The 20,231-nt window shown below is 37.8% G+C and overlaps 1 non-coding gene across 1 annotated transcript; it reads left to right on the top strand.

The window, feature by feature from the left end:
• The first annotated feature begins 1,930 nt into the window (after positions 1-1,930).
• LOC130559773 (U6atac minor spliceosomal RNA) lies at positions 1,931-2,095 on the top strand. Its single transcript, XR_008963619.1, has one exon. It is a non-coding gene; the product is annotated as a U6atac minor spliceosomal RNA (small nuclear RNA).
• Positions 2,096-20,231: the final 18,136 nt, after the last annotated feature.

The following is a 20,231-nucleotide window of genomic DNA, read 5'->3' on the forward strand; positions in this document are numbered from 1 at the left end:
CATAGTTGCATTATAGTAACTGCAGTTTAACCATGATGTAGTTCAACTATGATAATACAAATTGTAATAAATCAGAAAAGGTGTGTTTCTATGTGTAAATATACACAAAACGGTGCTCATAAATATATATATATATTTTGCAAACAAGTCAATAAGCAGGCTAAATGACCATACAGGTTGATATCTAAATGTTTTACTTCAACTGTGGAATCGAAACTGGGAATCGATAAGAATCGAAATCGATAAGCAGAATCGGAATTGGAATCGGAATCGATAAAATTGAAACGATTCCCAACCCTAGTGGGGCCCCTAGGCTGAAGCCTAGGCAAGCCTGTGCGTTAATCCACGCCTGACTATCCCTCTCTCATCCTGTAGCTTCCTGTCTCTCTCCACTGTCCTGTCAATATGAAGCAATGAAAAGGCAAAAAAGAAATGGCTGAATTAATTTGACATGTCAACAGGCCAGCAAATAATTGGTCCGGTTAAAGTTTAAATTATTGGCATAAAGTCAGGTACATTGGGTCCTCAACTACTACAATATATATATATATATATATATATATATATACAGTATATTAGCAATATATAGGCCTAACCAATTGTTTTGTTTTGTCTGGTGAGAGATACAACTTTAAAGGTTTGGAGAAAGCATTAAAGCAATCATTAAAGGGATGGTTCACCCAAAAATGAAAATTCTGTCAATTTACTCACCCTCAGGTTGTTCCAACCCTGTATACATTTCTTTGATCTGATGAACACAAATGAAGATATTTGTAAGAATGTCAGCAACCAAACAGATCTCATCCCCCATTTACTGCCAAAGAAGGTAAAATAAAAACTCATAAGTCAATGGGGGATGAGAACAAATATATTCCTTTGTGTTCAGCAGAACAAAGAAATGTATACAGGTTTGGAACAATTGGAGGGTGAGTAAATGATGACAGAATTTTCATTTTTGGGTGAACTATCCCTTTAAATGGTATTATGTCTTCTCAACATTAAACATGTCTGAGTGTTTAATCCATATTTACCGTTTTGCATAAACAAAAAAGAAAAACAAAACTGTACCATGCACCTGTAATGGTAGATCTGTGTTCTCATCGTGAAGGACTGATCGATAAAGACTGTTCGAAGTAGTTTATTCAAGCTTGATCCTTGAAAGGACGTGCCGAGAGGTGACCCAGAGGAGCTCTCTCTTGTTAAATCTTTCGCCTAGCGTGCATGTGGACAACCAGACTCTCCTTCAGAACAGCGTTTCCTGTACCGTCTGTCCCACAGCGACCCTCACAGAACAATCGATGTAGGAACCACTCTCAGACCTGAGCGAAGTTAATGGCCCTGTCTCGCTCTGCGTCAGATGTGATCAATATAACAAATGAGTACAGTTAAGACTTTCACAATATCAGACTTTCATACAAGGTAAGCGCTTTGTTTAAGCTGTTTAAACATTGATGCGTTTAGTTTGGAGAATGAGTTGTTTGTATCAGAACTGTTAAAGGAACAGTTCTACCAAGAACATTTACTGACTGTTTTGTCGTTCCAAATATGTATGGCTGTCTTTCAGATAGTTTCAGCAAGGTCAACTCAATGGCTCGACAAACAGAGTGCTAAAAGCTGAAGTGCAAAGGCCTGTTCGCTTTTCATTTCTGTGAGCTCACTGATGGACAGTCAGCTTGTGACCAACAACAAGGCGGCTCAGACACTGGACCGGGATCAGCGCGGACACATCATCTGGGTTGAGATGTGTTGGGAGACAGGTGACAGTCTTAAAGCCTGGGGTTACCGGATTGAGTGACAGAACTGTGTTACGTCCCTCAACACTGTAGGGCGTGGAGCGAATTCTCGCCTTCTAATTGGGATGAGGTGTCGGGGATGTTGTTCATCACAATCGTCCTCTACATTTCGAATCAGAGGCTCCATCAACAGCCTGGTTTCGAATGAAAGGAGAGAAGATTAGCTCCATCCTTGACAAGAATGTAAGATGACACAAAATGATACAAGTGACATTCAACACACATATCTCACCATGACTGGAATGCCTGAAAGGTTGCTGGTTCGACCGCTTCAAGGTAGAAAGTATTTAGGATTTTTTTATATCTATTAAATGGATGGATGGATGGATGGATGGATGGATGGGTGGATGGGTGGATGGATAGAAAATACATAGAAAAATAAAATAAAACATTTTAGAATATTTTTAAATAATATTAATAATATTTTTTTTTCATATAATTAACTTTAATATACTATACAGAAAAATACTATATATAAAATATATTATTTTTTAAAGAATTTTGCATACAAAAGTTCATATTAACCATAAGCTGTCAAGCTTTTAAAACAGAAAAACAAACAAAAAACAACAACAATAGTTCATAATAACCAAAGGCTGTCAAGTTTTTAAAACAGAAAAACAAACAAAAACAACAACAATAGTTCATAATAACCAAAGGCTGTCAAGTTTTTAAAACAGAAAAACAAACAAAAAACAACAACAATAGTTCATAATAACCAAAGGCTGTGAAGTGTGGTCAAGTGTGGTACAATCTTGTTTACCCTCTTTTCTGAGTATTTATAGGCTACAACTAACAAAACCCTTGGTTATGGGACTTATATACAACAATTCTGTTGCTTATTTTTCTAAATAAATTGATAAATTAAGTGTCTTTAATATCTCATTGTTATTCATTCATCAGTGTATAATACACCTTTCAAATGTTTAGCCCACAGACCCCAGGATCACCCATAATGAGATTTGACACAAGTCATAACAGATGACTTTCTACTACAGTTACTATGTGGTCGTCTTTGACCTCTATTTGTTTGCTGCAGTACCCTGTAAACCCTTGGTGGGCTCCTGTGGGAAATAACCCAGTGAAAATGATCCAAGTGGAGCGCGGGTCGAATACGCTATGTGTTTTAAAAGACTGCCTCACTGCCTCTAGAAAATGGCCATTTGCAAATGGTTGCATAACAGACAAAGGCAGGACAAATGAATATGGTCAAAAAGCTTTTAGTGCTGCGGTATATGTTTATTAGCTTTAACTGCTCTTCAGCCCTGTGAATACAAGCAATTGTGTAGACGCAGAAAGTGCCTGACGCAGCAAATACCATCTCTCGTTTTAAGGTCATTGCTCTGTGATGGATGCTCAAGCAAAGTGAAAGAGTTTTGCCCATATTTCGCTGCTAATACCCAACCGGAGCATATGAAAATGTGTATCGCTAAAAGAAAAAGCCACTTTCGTTATCATTTGATAATTTCTTAATGGCCAAATCCAGCACTTTAGGGTGGGAGGAGATTATTCAAATTCCTGACATTGTTTCTGAAGGTCGCTGATGAATCCAGTGGCCTAAGGAAAGTGTCTCATAAAAAGTCCTTATTTCCATAACACCTAAAGTAGAAAAACAATGTAGTAGCCACTTCAGCACGATTAGCCCTTCTTATCCAGCAGGTGTGTAATTGGCTGTATGTTATGTGATGGTCGTGGATCTGCAGAGCTGTTCAAGCTAACTGGATCTTTAGCCTTCAGGAGTCCTGATGACAAGCCAAGCAAGGCAAGAGGGACTCTGGGTTGTGGATTTTGGATAAAAATCAGCTTTATTCTTTCATGCGCAATCATGAGAAGAAAAGGCAGTTGATTCTCCATTAAAGATTTACTGTTAATGTTTAGTCCCATCAAAAAGATGCTGAGTTGCCTCATTAAAGTTAGCTGACCCTGATGGTTTATATAAGGTGTGGACACAACAGTGATGGTTTCTGCGTTTCTAGCATTAAAAAAAAATGTCTCAGGGACAGTGATAATTTGTGTTTTTATAACACAATTCATGATTATTTTACTTTAGATTATCATATAATGTATTTGTGTGGTTGACAAATATAGCGTACACGTGTCTTATGGTGTGACAGCAAAAAAATTGAAATTTATTTTTCGAAATTAAGATCTGAAAGCTGAATAAATAAGCTTTCCATTGATGTATGGCTTGTTAGGATAGGACAATATTTGGCCGACATACAACTATTTGAACATCTGGAATCTGGGGGGTGCCAAAAATAAAAAAATTGAGAAAATCGCCTTTACAGTTTATCAAACTTGAGTGTGTAATTCCCAAAGAGCGGGCAGCAGCGAGGGAAGTTCGTAGGCGTGTTTCCGGCCATTTTTGTTCGCAATTTTGTTGCATCCACCCCCCAAAATAAAGTTTGGATATATTTACATTAGGAAATTTACAAAATATCTTCATGGAACATGATTTTTACTTAATATTTTAATGATTTTTGGCATAAAAGAAAAATCAATCATTTTGACCCATACAATAGTTGTGTCCCAAATGACATACTATACACTATGCACTTAAACTATGCACTATGCACTCAACCATCTAGTGTATGAATTTTAGAAGAGTAGTATCGTCCCAAATGGAATACTAAACCGTTTTATACTAACTGGAAGTATATCGGTTTCCATATATATTTGTACATTGTACATTAAATTAAATGTAGTTTTCGTCTGTTTCGCCCAGCATTACTCTAGTCATCATCAGATTGAAGCGTTATCACTCTGCAGGAGAGTTTTGCTCGAGCAGCGTCTGATAGCCCCGCCTCCCTTCTGCTATGTAAGCGAAACTGCGACCGTTGAGTGCGTGAAGTGTCCACAGTTCCACACTTCATATTTTCGGTTGAAAAAGAGCATCATCCAAGTGCACTTATTTTTTAAGAATTTTCAATGTGAACGCAGTACTCACACTATTATACTACAAAATGGCGTAGTGCATAAGTGCGCGATTTGGGACGCACCTAATGTATTGCTGGCTAGTGCTACAAATATACCCGTGCCATTTATGACTGGTTTTGTGGTCCAGGGTAACATATTATTTATGCTTAGAATATAAAATAGAGAAATTTATCTTTATTTTATTTTTTACTGTCACACCATAGGACGCATATACGGTTTATTTGTCAACTACCCTATGTACTATGTGTTCATAATATAATATTGGGACATGGGTAAAAATGCATTTTAACAACAAACATTCAAGTACTAGCTTCCTGAGTTAATGATAACAGAATTTTCATTTTTGGATAAACTATCCCTTTAACAATGATAAAGTAGAGATTTGTATCAGTAAGTAATCCTAGAAGACAGAAAATATAACCCCAATCCCCGGCACAAACAGGTGATGGTTGCATCCATTCGATTTCCATTTTGCCTATAGAAATTGCATTTTGTTGACCTCTGATAGTCTGAGCCCAGTAACTGTGTGGCAACCCAATGATTCTTCCTGGTTTTATGACAGAGTGGTGAGCCGGCCCCAGCTGGTGGATGCAGAGATTTTATTTGAGAAATAAAGAATGCTGGCGTGGCGAGTTTAAGTATGCTGCAAAAACCATATCCATTCACAGTTATCATTCTTTAGTGACCTTTATGCATTGTTGACATGGAAACTCAGATCATGAATGTTTAATAGGGAAAAGTGACTAATGAGAGACGCAGGATGACACTAACTCAAAGCCGCAGGGTTAAAAGGACAAGCGGCATAATCAACCTTGCCAGAAGAACACGAGGAGCGAGAGAGAGAGAGAGAGAGTTAAGGGTGTTAGTGGAACATATTGAAGAGCTTTTGCATACTTACACTTTTTAACAAACACACATAGACACACAAACAAAATATTGTTTACTTACACACATCGCTTTGCTGTAGCCATAGATAAGGCACAACCTGGAGAAAAATAAATAGTAAACATTGTTACAATGCTTTCAGTAAAATATTATACTCTCATGGCTTTGAACCTTTTAGCCATGAACCAAATCTCATACTTGAATACATTTTCGTCTTCCGTGAATGTCAACAGCTTACTTATAGTTGTTTCTGCACATTAAGATAAGATAGAAGAAAGCAAAAAAGGTGAGAAAAAAGTATAACAATTTTCACACAGAATCTATCCAAAGATATGAAATTCCTACTTTTTCCACATACATTTGACTTGTGTCAAAGAACACAAAATCCAACTGGTCGTCTTCCTGACATGCAAACATGTGAGGATCTGACGTGTTTCAGTTAACCAGCGTTCCTCTCTCCTGTTCGGATGAGATACATAGAACAAAGGAAATGGGGAAAGATGCTTCCGAGACTGCAGAAAACTTTGCCTTCAGCGTATTTCTCTGACGTTCCTAGCGAAGGGGAGGTGAGATAAAACCATGTTTGCAGAAAACTCGCTACCGCGAGAGAAAGCTGTACTGATTAAGCTCAATGTCGGCTTTAAACATCCCAATAAATCTCGGGCAGTCTAAACATTTCATTCTGCTTCATTTACATAACTCGGTCTGCGGGCATTCACACACGATAGCTGTGCTAATTACACAGTATAGATTGTCAACATAGTGAAACACCACATACACACAGATTAACTTTTAATAACTCTGAAAAGTTTCGTATTATTGCATTCATGACGTGAATAACGGTATTGTACAGTTAATACCTCGCAGATTAAGGATGTCTGTTGCTGGCACTTTTCGTTTCCGATTTAAAAGTAGCAGAGTGGATGATAACATGATTCTCCTGTGTATGGAAATTCACGAAACCTAATAGATAATGCATCACGGAGACCAATCGAGGTGAGCGCTAGCTCATTTTTAAATTCAAATGTCTTTAAATAATACATTTAGATATTTCTGTATGCAGAAAAGGCTTACTGACCTCTGCTCCTTAGCATTTAGCTGAACTGAGCTTGCGGGGTGTGCTGACGGGGCATATCGCGAATTTAGGTGATGATTCTTTACCATTATCTCCAAAGCTTCGAGAAATGGGTCGCTCCCAGCGTCAATCCCAACAGTTCAATAGTTGCCGGCTCATTGAAAATCCTCTTTTGGTTAGGCTCCTACAAGGGGTTCACAAAAATAGGCCATTGTGATTACAGGAAACAGTAAAAACGCGGAGAGAGAAATGGGCGAGCTGGCATTTTTTGTCTCTTTGTTGTGCTGCTGACCTTTGGAAATATCACAGATTAGATCTTTAATTATTTATGAAGGGCAGCAGTGTTGGGTTGAGGCAGCCATGGTCTTGTCACACATGATGAGGTTGTGTTGTTGCCGTATTAAGAAGGACAGAATCCACCTTAAAGGCTACATTAAAGAGGTAAGAAAACCCATACGAAAATTGGGTCTTACATACAAACTCACATACATCTCGCCAAAGATCAACAGCAACTCAAAATAAACACCCCACATTAACTATGCATTTAATAATGCATTCGCTTTTAGCATCAAACTGAAACAGCTTGACTATCAACTCGCAAACAAACACGAGTACAAGCAACAAAGGATTTGATGTCGTCCCTCGAGTGTTACGTTTGATATGCAAATTTCCTTTGGCGTTAAAGATCTCTGTGTTCCGTAAGGTAGAATTCGCTGGAGGAGTGGCGAACAACTCAATCCCAGCTCTGTACAGTGTGTGCTTGAACACTGGGGAAACTGATAGACGTCATTCAGATTCAGCAAAGGGCATCAATGAGAATAGTTTAGCGACTCGGTACGAGCCTCTGGCTCGTCCTGATGATGTTCAAATGATGTTAAAAATCACAACTCTGCATTGCAGATCTGGGATGCATATCACAGACCAAACCTTAGTGAGCTGTCTTGATGAATAGTTATTTGTGAATATGGGAGATATGGGGAGAATCAAAAGACCAGCATTAACCCCCTGCAGAGACTGACTTGATTAAACCTTGCAGTAACGAGAAGGTCAAAAAAGTAAAAAGTAAAATTGAGATCATACTTAAGGCACATACTTGGGGTTCCTCAGATTGCTACGTTGGCAAAATCATTTGAATAACCTTTATGCAACCTTTTAAAAAACAGCAGATCTCTGAGCAGCTTACAAGGAGGAAAATATTTTTTCAAACTCTAACATTTTAAATTTATATAAATATTTACAATTTCAATTTTTTCAATTTGGCAAATAATGTCCCTTCTATACTATTCTACTGTATAAAATACACAGTATCGTATACTGTATTTTAATTAAATATACTGTAGTATAGTATTTACATATATTTTCATTTACAACTCAACTGGTAGACTACTGCACTAGCAACACAAAGATTGTGGGTTTTATTCCCAGTAAACACACATACTGAAAAAGTATTCCTTGAATGCTCAAAGTCAATAAAAGTCAAATGCATACTTGTAAATTATATGTATGCGTATAGTTTTTTTGTCTCTGAATACTCTATAAAAAAGACAACGAAATAGAGAGAGACAGGGAGAAATGTTAGTGCAAGGATGCCTAAAATGTAAAATCTGGACACCTTATTACGAAGCTCAATGCTCTGCGCGACAGGGGTCAACTCAATGAAGTGACCTCGTCTCCAAACCGTCCCAAGGTTGGCAGGTGCTTTGCATATAACAAGACATTTTGAAAATATGAGAAAACTCATATAAAGTAGCCAAATACAGTAGGGTTTGAAAGTCTGAGACTCCTGTTTCTGTTTTAAAACATTTCTATTTTCATTTAGTGAAAGTGAAGTGAAAGTGACCTATTAGTCAGATATGGTGACCCATACCCGAAATGTGACCTCTGCATTTAACCCATCCAGAGAGTAGTGAACACACGCACAGCAAGTGGTGAACACACGTACACCCGGAGCAGTGGGCAGCTATCACTGCAGCGCCCGGGGAGCAAGTAGGGGTAAGGTGCCTTTCTCAAGGGCACCTCGGTCGTTACCTGCCGGCCCTGGGAATCGAACCGGCAATCTTCTTATCACGAGTCCGACTCTCTAACCATTAGGCCCTATATTACACTTTTACATTACATTCTCAGCATGATTTGAGTCAAAAGCTAGCTGAGTTGAGTCAAGAACTAGACAATTTTCCATGCATTTTAACATGGCAAAGCACAATGAAAGCAGAGAATGGAAATGAACAAATCTGACCTTGTACTGTGTCACAAACCTGCTTACATTTGGCAGCATCAGAGCATCTATTGATCTGTCAATCATTCATGTTCAGTATAGTGTCAGAAGCGATGTACAGGATGTGACCGGGTTCACATAATATTCAATCATTTTAATTAGGCCAAATGAAATTGAAGGGAGCCTTTCTGAATGAATTTCATTAGCATCGCTCTGAAGCATGTTTCAAACTCAATTGGGTCTTCATTCTTTTCACAAATAATAGAAGCGTAATTTCAGCGAGCAAATGTTACTGTGGCAATTGCATCATCTCATCTTCAGAGCCGCGTTGTTATTGCTCATTGTTATGCGAAGGATGAAAGATGTTTTTGTTACCTTGATTTGAACCTGCTATTGTGAAGTCAGTCATTTTTAATCATAAAATAAATAACTTCAGAACAGATGGCAGTGACCAAAAAATCTATAAAAACATTTACCACTTTTTTGTTTAAATATGATTTGGACTATTTTGTATTCCTGTACTTATCACTTTTGTAAACTACATACAGTATACTTGGCTCTCCCTGAGGGATGTTCAACTCAGGGAGATGCCAAAAAAAAGCTGCTGTAAAACTACAGTCGAATCCTTCTAAGTGTTGCAGTAGGAAGAGATTTCGCCCGAGGCTGAGGAAATATCCTTTTGTGAAGGTTCAGAGAGTTCATCAGCCAAGACATCTTGTTAAAATGCTGCCGTTGTCTTCACCGCTACAGAATGGGATTATCCTTAGAGACGACTAAAGAGGTTTTATCTGACAAACTTTAACAACATCATCAGTTAGACACTCAATCTATTTTATTTTAGAGGAAACACTGTAAAAAGCTTATTGCGAGCTGACTGGTAAACACTTTATTTTGAGGACAAACTCATAAACAGCCATTTTTTGTATGGCTGAAGGGGGCTTTTCGGGATCTCTGGAGAACCACTATAGGTTTCACATCAAATAGGCTTTTAGTGTAACTATACTTTTGTTCTTTTAAGCTTTAGCTGAGAAACCATTTCTGAGCCCCAAATCCACATGAGAGATGAAATATGTTGCTTTTCATTGTCGTAAGCCTTACATTTCTGATGTATAGCAGAGATTTTATCTCTCAAGATTCAAAGCAAACACGCTATATTAACTTGATATTAAATCCATTCTGTCTGGCTCTAAAAAAAGGGTTCATTTAGGTCAATTTAATCATGTTTTGACACGGGTTTTAATGTAAATGACTCATGAGATGAGTATACAAAAGGCTATGTTTGAACAAATACCAGCCACAAAAAAATCATCAGGCATCAACATGCATACTTTATGAATCTTGAAGACTACACCCCCCTCGCGTTTCGAACCCTAGTTGTATTCGCGATTGAAATGCCAGGATCAGCAGCTGTTTGGATGGCATTCATTTGCTGATTGGTGAGGCGTGTCTGATGAGCTAAAGCTAAGCTTATCAAACAAGTGTAGAGTCATTCTTCATTACAGCCCTTCTGCAATAACTTCTAAAAGCTTATTTCCAAGTTTAACTGGTGACGTGTAGTTTTAGACGACTTGCAGAAGGGCTGCGAAGTATGTCAGACATAAAGTTTTGGTGGCATTAGAACGAGAATGACACTGTAAAGTTGCTCGCCTTATAGACCTGCTCTCATCTCACAGACAGCGGTAGTCGGTGTGTGGTTGGTTTTGTAGTGATATGACATTGCACACCCACTGTCTACATGATACACATTGTACGTCTGACGCATAGGGCACACAAACATGGAACGCGAAGGCTGAAATCTGATTGCCTGGTTTTACCCAACCCAACTTCACAAAATCTTTTTAGAAATACGCCTTTAAAGGTCCAATGTGTATTTTTTTGGAGGATGGACAGAAATGCAATGTAATATAAATAACTTCTTTAGAGGTGTATAAAGACCTTACGTAATGAAGCGCTATGTTTTTATTACCTTAGAATGAGTTATTTCTATCTACATACACCGGGGGTCCCGTTACATGGAATTTGTCATGTTGTTTCTACAGTAGCCCTACTGCTTTACAGAGTGCGCTTCATAAATACGCTGTCTTCATTCGACAAAGAGGCGAAAATGTGACGACATCTTAGTCCTGTGTCAGCCACCGTAGTGCTTTGAAAGGGAGGGGTGAGCGGTGGAGTGAGCCGTTGGTTGCAATTCGCAACCTCACTGCTAGAGACCCCTAAATTTTATACACTGGACCTTTAAATGACACACTTGTGCGCTCAAAGTATGAACAAAATCAACATGAAGTCAAAACTCTGGCTACTAGTCTGAATCTCTCATCTGCGCGAGTCAGAACGGACCGAAACGCGCAAGCAGTCTCCCACAGCCATCCCAGTGCGAGAACTCCTTACCTATGAACTAAAAAAAATCTATGCTGTGAAAACTGGAGCAGTCAGTAACGCCTTCGCATCTGACCAGTGGAATGCATGACATCACTAAAGAGCTGACTTGGAATGTGAGGCCGAGTTCCTGCGGGGTGATCTCGGCGATAAGACGTGCAGCTTTCAAAAACTCAAAGAGATAAAAGGACGTGTGAAGCAAATGTGGGCAGATATCAGTGTTCAAACCCCGCACACATACTCCAACCTTTTTTTTTAACTGGGTCCTCCACAAAGGCCAAGCAGAATGAAGCGTAGAGGAGGGATGTTTAATTACCCGGGGGCAATCCTTTACTGGTATTTCCCAAGGCTGGCGCTGCAAAGTGTGGAGGAGGAGCAGGTAGAAACACTGATGGTGAAGCAGTGCTGACACTTTAAAGAATGCAAGCAAATCCGCAGTGAACCTCTGTGCCACCTCTACTCTGCATTAGTGTCAGCTTCATTCCTGTGAGCCCTAAGCAGACCAGTCATCAAGACCCTATGGAGAGAGAAAAGTCCCTGTTACACTCGTGACCAAGACAGAACCTGCACATCAGCAATCAAGGAGTCAGGAATCAAGGAATCGCATTTAGTCATAAATATCTAAAAGATTCAATTTAGGTTGGATCATGTTCTCATTAATAAACTGCGTGTGCTAAAATTATAGTCAGATTTGGATATCTGTAAAATAAATAAATACATGTAAAATTATCCCTACAGTATATCAATCCAAACGTTGGTTCTGTATTAGAAACAATTCAGACAAATAAATCAAGAATCTATGCGTAACTTTGTCATTTTCGTGAAGTTTTATTTGTCACATAAATAACCATTCACAGTATGATGAAATGCTTTGTACAACACTCTTCCTATATGCAATAAAATAACATGCACAATAAAACAATGAAAATAGAAAGAACAAAAAAAAAATTGGAATCATTTATTCACCCTCCATTCATTCAAAACCCTGACTTTCTTTTGTTAAACACAAAATAAGATATTTTGATAAATGTAACAGTGTTTTGTGTCCATACAATGGAAGTCAATGGGGGCCTATGTTATTTGGTTACCAACATTCTTTTAAATATCTTCTTCTGTCTTCTGGAAAAGAAAGTCATACAGGTTTGGAATGACATGAGGGTGAGTAAATGATGAACATTTGGGGTGAACTATCCCTTTAAGATGGTTATAGAAGATAAAGAATGTACAACTATAACATAAGATGTCCATGGATATACAGTATATACTGTATGTGTATTTAAATATTAAATGGTGCATTATGTGTCAATGACATCAGACCCGGCTTGCTGCACTGATGCAACATGTATCAACCTTGGTTAAGATTCCAGCATTTTAGTAGAGGGAAAATAAATAACTCCAACACAAATCTATGGATTTAGATAGGAACAGCGCACACAAAAATGGAAATAATGGACAACTTTAATGGTGCTTTGGTCTGTGTGAGAGTGAATTGTGTTTGGCGTTTTGGTATTTAGTCCATCCAGGAGCTTGCTGAGAGATCTGAGCAGTAATCCAGAGAGATTCCTCCAGAGGAAAACATGATTAAGATGTCAGTTTATCAGGTGTGCTCATGACAGCAGGAAGCAAAGCGGCATAGTGAATAACATTCGTAAAAAATATCTCTTATTCTCCATTTGTTCCCGAATCCCGAATGATCGTTTCCCACAATCCTCTCTCGACCCTTGGGATGATACAGAGGATGTCTAAATTAAATTTGCTGTCCTGGTGTTCCTCACGACTGCTTTTTTATAATTAAGAATTTAATTATAGCTGAGGGTGAAATATCAACAAAAAGCTTTATATTTTAAACATGAGATTTTTGCCTCGGCAAAGACTCCCAGGCAAACAGGAGGAGAGGGGATTTTAAGGCAAGGTATGCTTTTTAATGAATTTATTTAACGTTTTACAAATCGCCAGGCTCACCCTTCTCCAAATCCCCTGAATGCAGTGAAGGACATTGTCTGAAGTGAAATCACGGAAACGGCAGCCGACTGGGATGTTTTGTGGTTGGTAGGTTTAACAGCTGAGGGCTACAGAACGGTGAGTTCAGGCCCTCGGCCTTGGGCTCCATTGTGATTCTCCCAGCGATCAATCTGCACTGCAGCCTCATTACTGTGGGGAGCCCTCCAGCAAAAATTTGTTGCAAGCAGATGTTTCAAAGAAGCACTGCGGATGTTTTGGATACCGCAGAGACAGTTAGCAAGAGCATAAATGGGAATTTAAAAATGCCCCAATTAATCCTGTCATGTTTAAGATGAAAAACCGGCACAACTTTATTCAAATATGGCTTTATTCATCATTTTTTGTTCATTAAAATTATTTTAATTTTGGAACAATTATTTGTTATCAAAGATACAAAAGATTATTTATTTACAAATTAAACTCATTATTAGTTGATTATGCAAATTGCTTAAAAAAGAAAAATACGGAATCCAGAAGTAACCACTTCCATTTCTGTTGTCTAGGTTACAGAATAAAAATATTAAAGAGAAATTTATTTTCCCATATCGTTCTGAATGTCTAATTATTCTTCAATCTGCAATTATGTATTATTTTATTCTTTTCATTTTTCTCTCCAACCTCTTCTAGGGACAAAGGCTACAGACCACTGATCTAGTGCACACATACGAGGTCAGGTTGCTAGGATACACACGTACAGTAATCAAACTGCCTCTGTGTCCAAGCACTTGATGCTACAATCATCTCCCCCTATTGTGGACTGCACAATGTGTCTCCTGGGTTCCTCTGGTTGCATCGGAGTATGTTAAGAATCTGGTAATGCAAAGCATGTCGGCGGTGCTTCACCCTTTTTACAATACATGTTTTATTCAATTAAAGAAGATAATTTGCAGAATATTATCTAAGTGCTTTTAATGAATGCGATGGAGAGTTCTCATTTCTCTCCCCCTGACGTGTTCCTTCCAGTGGGCCGACCTGCTCTGATTGCTAATATGTTTTGAAAGCTGTAATTAAGACAGAGGTCGACATCCACATAATTCTATTATTTAATCTACTGAAGCAACAAATTTCAGAGTCCAGTCACTCTGCCATGAAAAAGGCTTTGAATTTTAAAACAGCCGTGTTTCCGGGTAGTTGCCTCTTTCTAACCTCATTTCATACTTCTCCATCTATCAATTCCCTCCTTTCGGTTTATTTTTAAGGCTTCCAATGGTCCCATAGAACATGTGGAAAATCACCCAATTTAAAAGTTGCGATTTTCAGGCTAGAAAAAGTCATTTAATAGAATCTGAACACAATTAATGCTCAGCTCTAAAATATTCAGCTGGAATATTTTCTAATTACATACTCATTCCATATAAAGAAATGTACACAATAATATTACATATTACAAACATATTACAGGTTATCCTTAGATCAGGTAAATAAGAATAAAACGATAAAGGAAAATGGAAAGGCAAATGAAGTGTCTTTTAATGTCACTCAGGCTTATACACCTGAAATGCAATTTTATATAGTAAACCACTATTATAATTACTTTCAAAACACAGACTAAAAACTATCAAGACTACAGTCTTTGGTTTGGTGGATTCTGACATACAAGACAAATAAACAACAATTTTATTCCAATAAGCAATGAACAGATCTCTTGTTTTAATACCAGATATATCGACCACAATCTGTGTAAATGAAAATGTCTTCTTTTTGCCAGCCATTTATAAACATGTAAACTCAGTTGACGGATCGGCCTCTCTCTGACGCAGAAAGTCATTAGGCATCTGCTAATACAGAGCCGGACCAGCGGACTGACTGCCTCATCAAACGCAACATTCTCAACCGTTGTTTCGCATGACAGGCCATTGATTTGATGGCAATCTGAATCCCACTTGCAAAATTGAAGATCTATTTTGGCAATTGGCGCAGGGCTGTAACGGCAGCTAAAAAACGTAAACAGAACTGAGGACTAGCTGTCGGGTGCAGCTGGGGAAAAGACGTTTACTCCCATCTGAGGTCAGGCCCTGAATTTCAATGTGAAGCTCATTCGTTCGGGAGTTTTGCTTTAACAGCACAGTGGCTTTTAGCGACTCAAAACGTCATGATAGAACGTTTGCGGATCACTGTACGACATGCAGATGTGAGCGTCTGGTTTTCTGTAATAAATTGAACATTTTTAATGCAAATTATGATTTAAATATGTCTCCAGGGTAACCTGCCAAAGCTGGCTGGTATAGACTGCAATTGCAAATAGGAGTCCTATAGACTTATATAGACAGAAAAAGAGTTAAAAATGATGAATAAATCAGTAATGTGACCACATCATATGGTACTGTTTCACAGCAAAAGTGTATTTGGGAATTTATGAACTGTCACAGTTACATTATAGCTACAAAGGGCCAGTAAAAACATGTCAGGGCAACAAAAACCTTTTTGTTGACTCTTCACCACTATATACCAATCCCTAAGATTTACAGATCTATTATACAGCATGTTCACATAAGATTCACATACTGTATATGTGCTTTTTCAATCATCTTGAAGGCATTGCCACAGTTTTATTTTCTTTCTTCATGTAATAACAGATGGAATTGAGGATGGTGAGCCCAGAGGTGCGTCCATATGTGAAGGCTGCGCACTTCGAAGGTCGCATTCAAAGGCTGCATATGTCATCAAGGCGATCTTAATTTAGTTTTAAAAAATTATAAAAAATTTATTCCGCAAAACATGTATTCACTTTGGTTTCATTCTTACCTTGAAATGTAACGGTTGCTTATCTGAAATAAAACCGTAATAAACCTCAATGACGTAAGCCTTTAAATGCGGCCTTTAATGTACGCAGCCTTCACATTGGGACGCACAAATCTGTACATAAAAATCTCACTGGATTATTACAATTAATGACAAAAGAAACGTAAACTTATATTTCCTACTGACACACTACAGCAAAAGTGAATAACTGGCTTTAAACAATTTTTTGAACAGGGTCTTTTGCACAGTATACTGTATATGGAGCATGTATCATTCAGGTCAATTATGAGCAGAAGCGCACCCTGCAGTTACATAACAGCTGAAACAAAGCAGCTTGTCACACTTTCCTGCTATGTTTGAGAGAGTTCCTCACAGTAATGAGCTCTCTACAGATGTGTCAAAGCCAGAGGTGGGGGGCGTCATCGCTGCAGCAAATAATGGCCAATTACCCAGCTCAATTAAACCTGCATGTTTGTTTTGTGCCTGATCAGAAGCCACATCAGCCAGATCTGCAGCTCAAAACCTGGGTAGATAAACATGGGTCAAATATGACAACAACATCAAACTGAAGAAAAGAAAAAAGAAGGAGAGGAACAACAAACCGCAAACATTACGCTGGTTTGTATTCTCATCCCAGGTGTGCAAAAAAATAGAGCAGATGAAAATAGGTCACTTTCTTATTTCTCCTGTGTTGATACTGATACTAAAAAATTTTATGGAGCGAAAACAAGCCCATGAAAATGCCTTTAGAATCCTGATCTAAGATATTAAGGATGTTTGAAAGTAAGCAGGAAATTATTTTCTACAGTAAATGAATCTAAATTATTCATTATAATCAACCTAAAATATAATCTTTAGGTTTATTTAACCTAACAGGGAGGAACTGCTGACAAAATCTTATAATTTTAAGAATATTGTTGCTTTTCTAGCCATCTCATGTGGACTACAGAAAAAGAGTGCTGCTTTTGAAAGAGGTGCCATGTTCACTCCCACAGGATTTGATCATTGGTTAAAGTGAGCTGCACCAGATCTGCAGAGAACCGTCTCTGATCCTCCATTCATACTGGAGAGCAGGCGAATAGATCTCACACTTGTTCAGATTTCCCATCTCATAAGGACTTATTTAATGGCTATGTGTAGTTTAATCTGTACTGTTAGAAGTTTAACTGAACATTTATGTTATGCTACTTTAAATATATACATTTTTATGAACTGAATTCTAGACAAACAATTGGTGTTTTCTTCAATAGATGACGCAGATTTCTAGAGAACAAATTTCTGGAATGAATTGAATTTTCTCATTGGTTTGTCCAGTTCTTGTTTCTTAATTTTATTGTCACATTTGTGCTCATATAATGTAAAGATAGAACATTACATATAGCCCAAAACAACCCAATTGTTCATTTCTTCTGCATATCTTTATCAGCAGGTTGAGTTTATGTTTTTGTGTGTGTTTGCAGTCCATTATGCACATACCATAATACATCTATGGAAAATTGCACTTACATTAAAACAGAGAATCAAATACATAATCACACGCGCACATGCACACACATAAATATACAGTATATGCATTATATAATAAAGTTATATTATAGAATACAAAAGACATGGTATTATTGCAAGTCTTTCAAAAGATTTATTTATTGTTTCATTCTTAACACCATTCCAGCATCTATAAGGCTATATTCATGGCAAGAACTCAATCTATACACAATTCGATCCATACACAAGTCAGGGGTGGGACAATTTGGAATCCTCAATTAACCTATCTTGCATGTCTTTGGGCTTTGGGAGGAAACCGGAGCACTCGGAGTAAACCCTCGCTGACACAGCGAGAACATGCAAACTCCAGAAAGCCTTCCGTCCCAGCCAGGGTTCAAACCAGGGACCTTCTTGCTATGAAGCAACAGTGCTAATTTAATGGGACTGATATATTCATAGCTTCATTATCCATATCAAATTATATTATTATATAGTATCTATTTAGTAATAAGTGTCAAATTAATGCAAGAAGTACATTAGTAATAGTATATGTATAAATAAATATATTTAAATGGAAAACCATAACAGGTATATTAAACTATGCACGCAAATCCGACCTCTAATTGGAGTAAGAGAGATTAGAGCATAAGAGGTTCATATCATGCAACACAGTAATCTTCTATCACTTTATACAATATCAAATAAAAACCAAACATTTCCCTGGTAAAAACTGAAATTCAACAAGAACAGGTAATTCAACACGAAAAATGTATGTTTTCTCAAATTCGGCAAGTGTCAACTCAACATTTATGTACTACTCTGAAGTGCTTAACTTTCTCACAAATTCCTTGAATCCAAGAATATACCTGCAACAATTTAATTCTTTACTCAATTACAGCTGATACATTTCTTATATCCAAAAAGTATGCACTTAACAGTGAATACAATAATGAAAAATGACATTCTCACACTTTTCTCTGGCAAGCATTTAGAACTTGAAATCACTTTAAAGTTCCACATCTGTTCTTTAAAGGGGTTTGAGTGAAGGTAGCTCATTATTCTACAGTAAAAGAAGAAATGAATTATAAATGCTTGGCTGATCAGCATAGAGCTCTATTGCAGATATGCAGCAGTATGCTGGAGAACATTCCATTTTTACCACAGCAGAGCTCTGTATGACCTATATGGCACTTTTCAATAATTTGATTACCATACTTTAAGCAATGTCATCAACAGTTATGCTTTGTAACCATTAGTATCACCAATCAAGAATTTACTTTCAAGATTTTATTTGTCACATACACTTTGTAAACAGCAGTAAAATGTTAATCTTTGGAGTATACCAATCTTGTATCAATCAATATTTTTAAAGCCTTAGCACACACAGAGCACATAATGCATACTATTATACTGCAGAAATAACAAGAGTAAAATGGTAAGCAGAATTTTCAGATTTCAGCCCTGCACATTTGACGTCTTATTCTTAAGATGCATTGACAGTTTACAGCTTCTTTCTAGGACTAATGTTCTCTTGTTTTATTTTTCTTAAACACAGCCATATCCAAGAGGGACTAGGCTCTCATTAAGTTTCTGTGCAGTAATGCTAAAATGTCAGACAACCAGCTAAAAAGACACAATGCTTCATAGCGGTCTGATTGCAGAGCGGGCCGACAAAAAGCAAAGTCTGTACTCTAGACTCCCCAGGGTTTAAATTAACAATGCTCCCATCTGTTCGGCTACTTTGAGAATGTCTCGAATGACAGGGCTTACTTAGCCCAAGACTAACCCACATCTAACAGCACTGCACGGGCAAACTAGTGCTATCTTTACATATAACCTTGAGAAACTAGGACTACACAGGAAGAGTTTCTGGCCCACTTGCTTTTGTGTCTTCTTTCATAAGATGCTACATCCCGTGAGACCATAACACCGTAGCGTGAAAAAAAGGTTTTGTTCTCTCAAATGCGAAGGCAAGATCAACAGCACGCTTTACTGGGTCAAATAAATGCAGCTGTGCATTTAAAGAGCATAACAAAACCATTTGCCTCCTTGTGGATGTTATATTTTAAGAGTTAGGAATGCGTTCCCCTAAACGAATCAAATAATATATTTTTACTCGTCTTTAAAAATGCTTAACACCACGTTTAATAATTTGGCATTAGACATGCAGATATGCAAATTATATCTCTAGCACCACATCAGCAGAAACACGGAATCACTGCATGTTTAATGTGATTTGCCAAGGAAAAAGTGATCCTGTGGTGCGAGACGTGATGCAAAGCCTCATCTAATAGCAGAACTGGAATCAGAAGCGTGCTCAGTCAGAAGTGTGCGTCTGCGTGTGAACCCAGAAAGCTCTTTCTGTTTTCTTCTCAGTTACAAAGCTGCCCTGTGGCCTTTTCTGCTGTCTGTTCTTCCTGGTCCAGAGCGGGAGTCATGTCTGGACTGTGAGCCGAGACTGGTGAATTTAGATCTCACTTATGATGAGCTCTCTGTCGGCTTTGATCTTAAGATGGAACGCTCAAGTGAGTGCCACGTTGAAACCTCTGAGCGCAAGTCATCGCTCTCTCTTGATCTTTTTTTGCTGTCTCGAGGGAATACAATAAGGGAATACTTCAGGCAAAAATGGTCGTTAATTATTCACCCTCATTTTGTGGGAAAAATTATTATATTGTTTGTTTGTTTTAAGAACTGTATTTTTCCATGCAATTTACAATGAAAA

The sequence above is a fragment of the Triplophysa rosa genome, linkage group LG9 (assembly GCF_024868665.1).
Source record: "Triplophysa rosa linkage group LG9, Trosa_1v2, whole genome shotgun sequence".
Taxonomy (NCBI): domain Eukaryota; kingdom Metazoa; phylum Chordata; class Actinopteri; order Cypriniformes; family Nemacheilidae; genus Triplophysa; species Triplophysa rosa.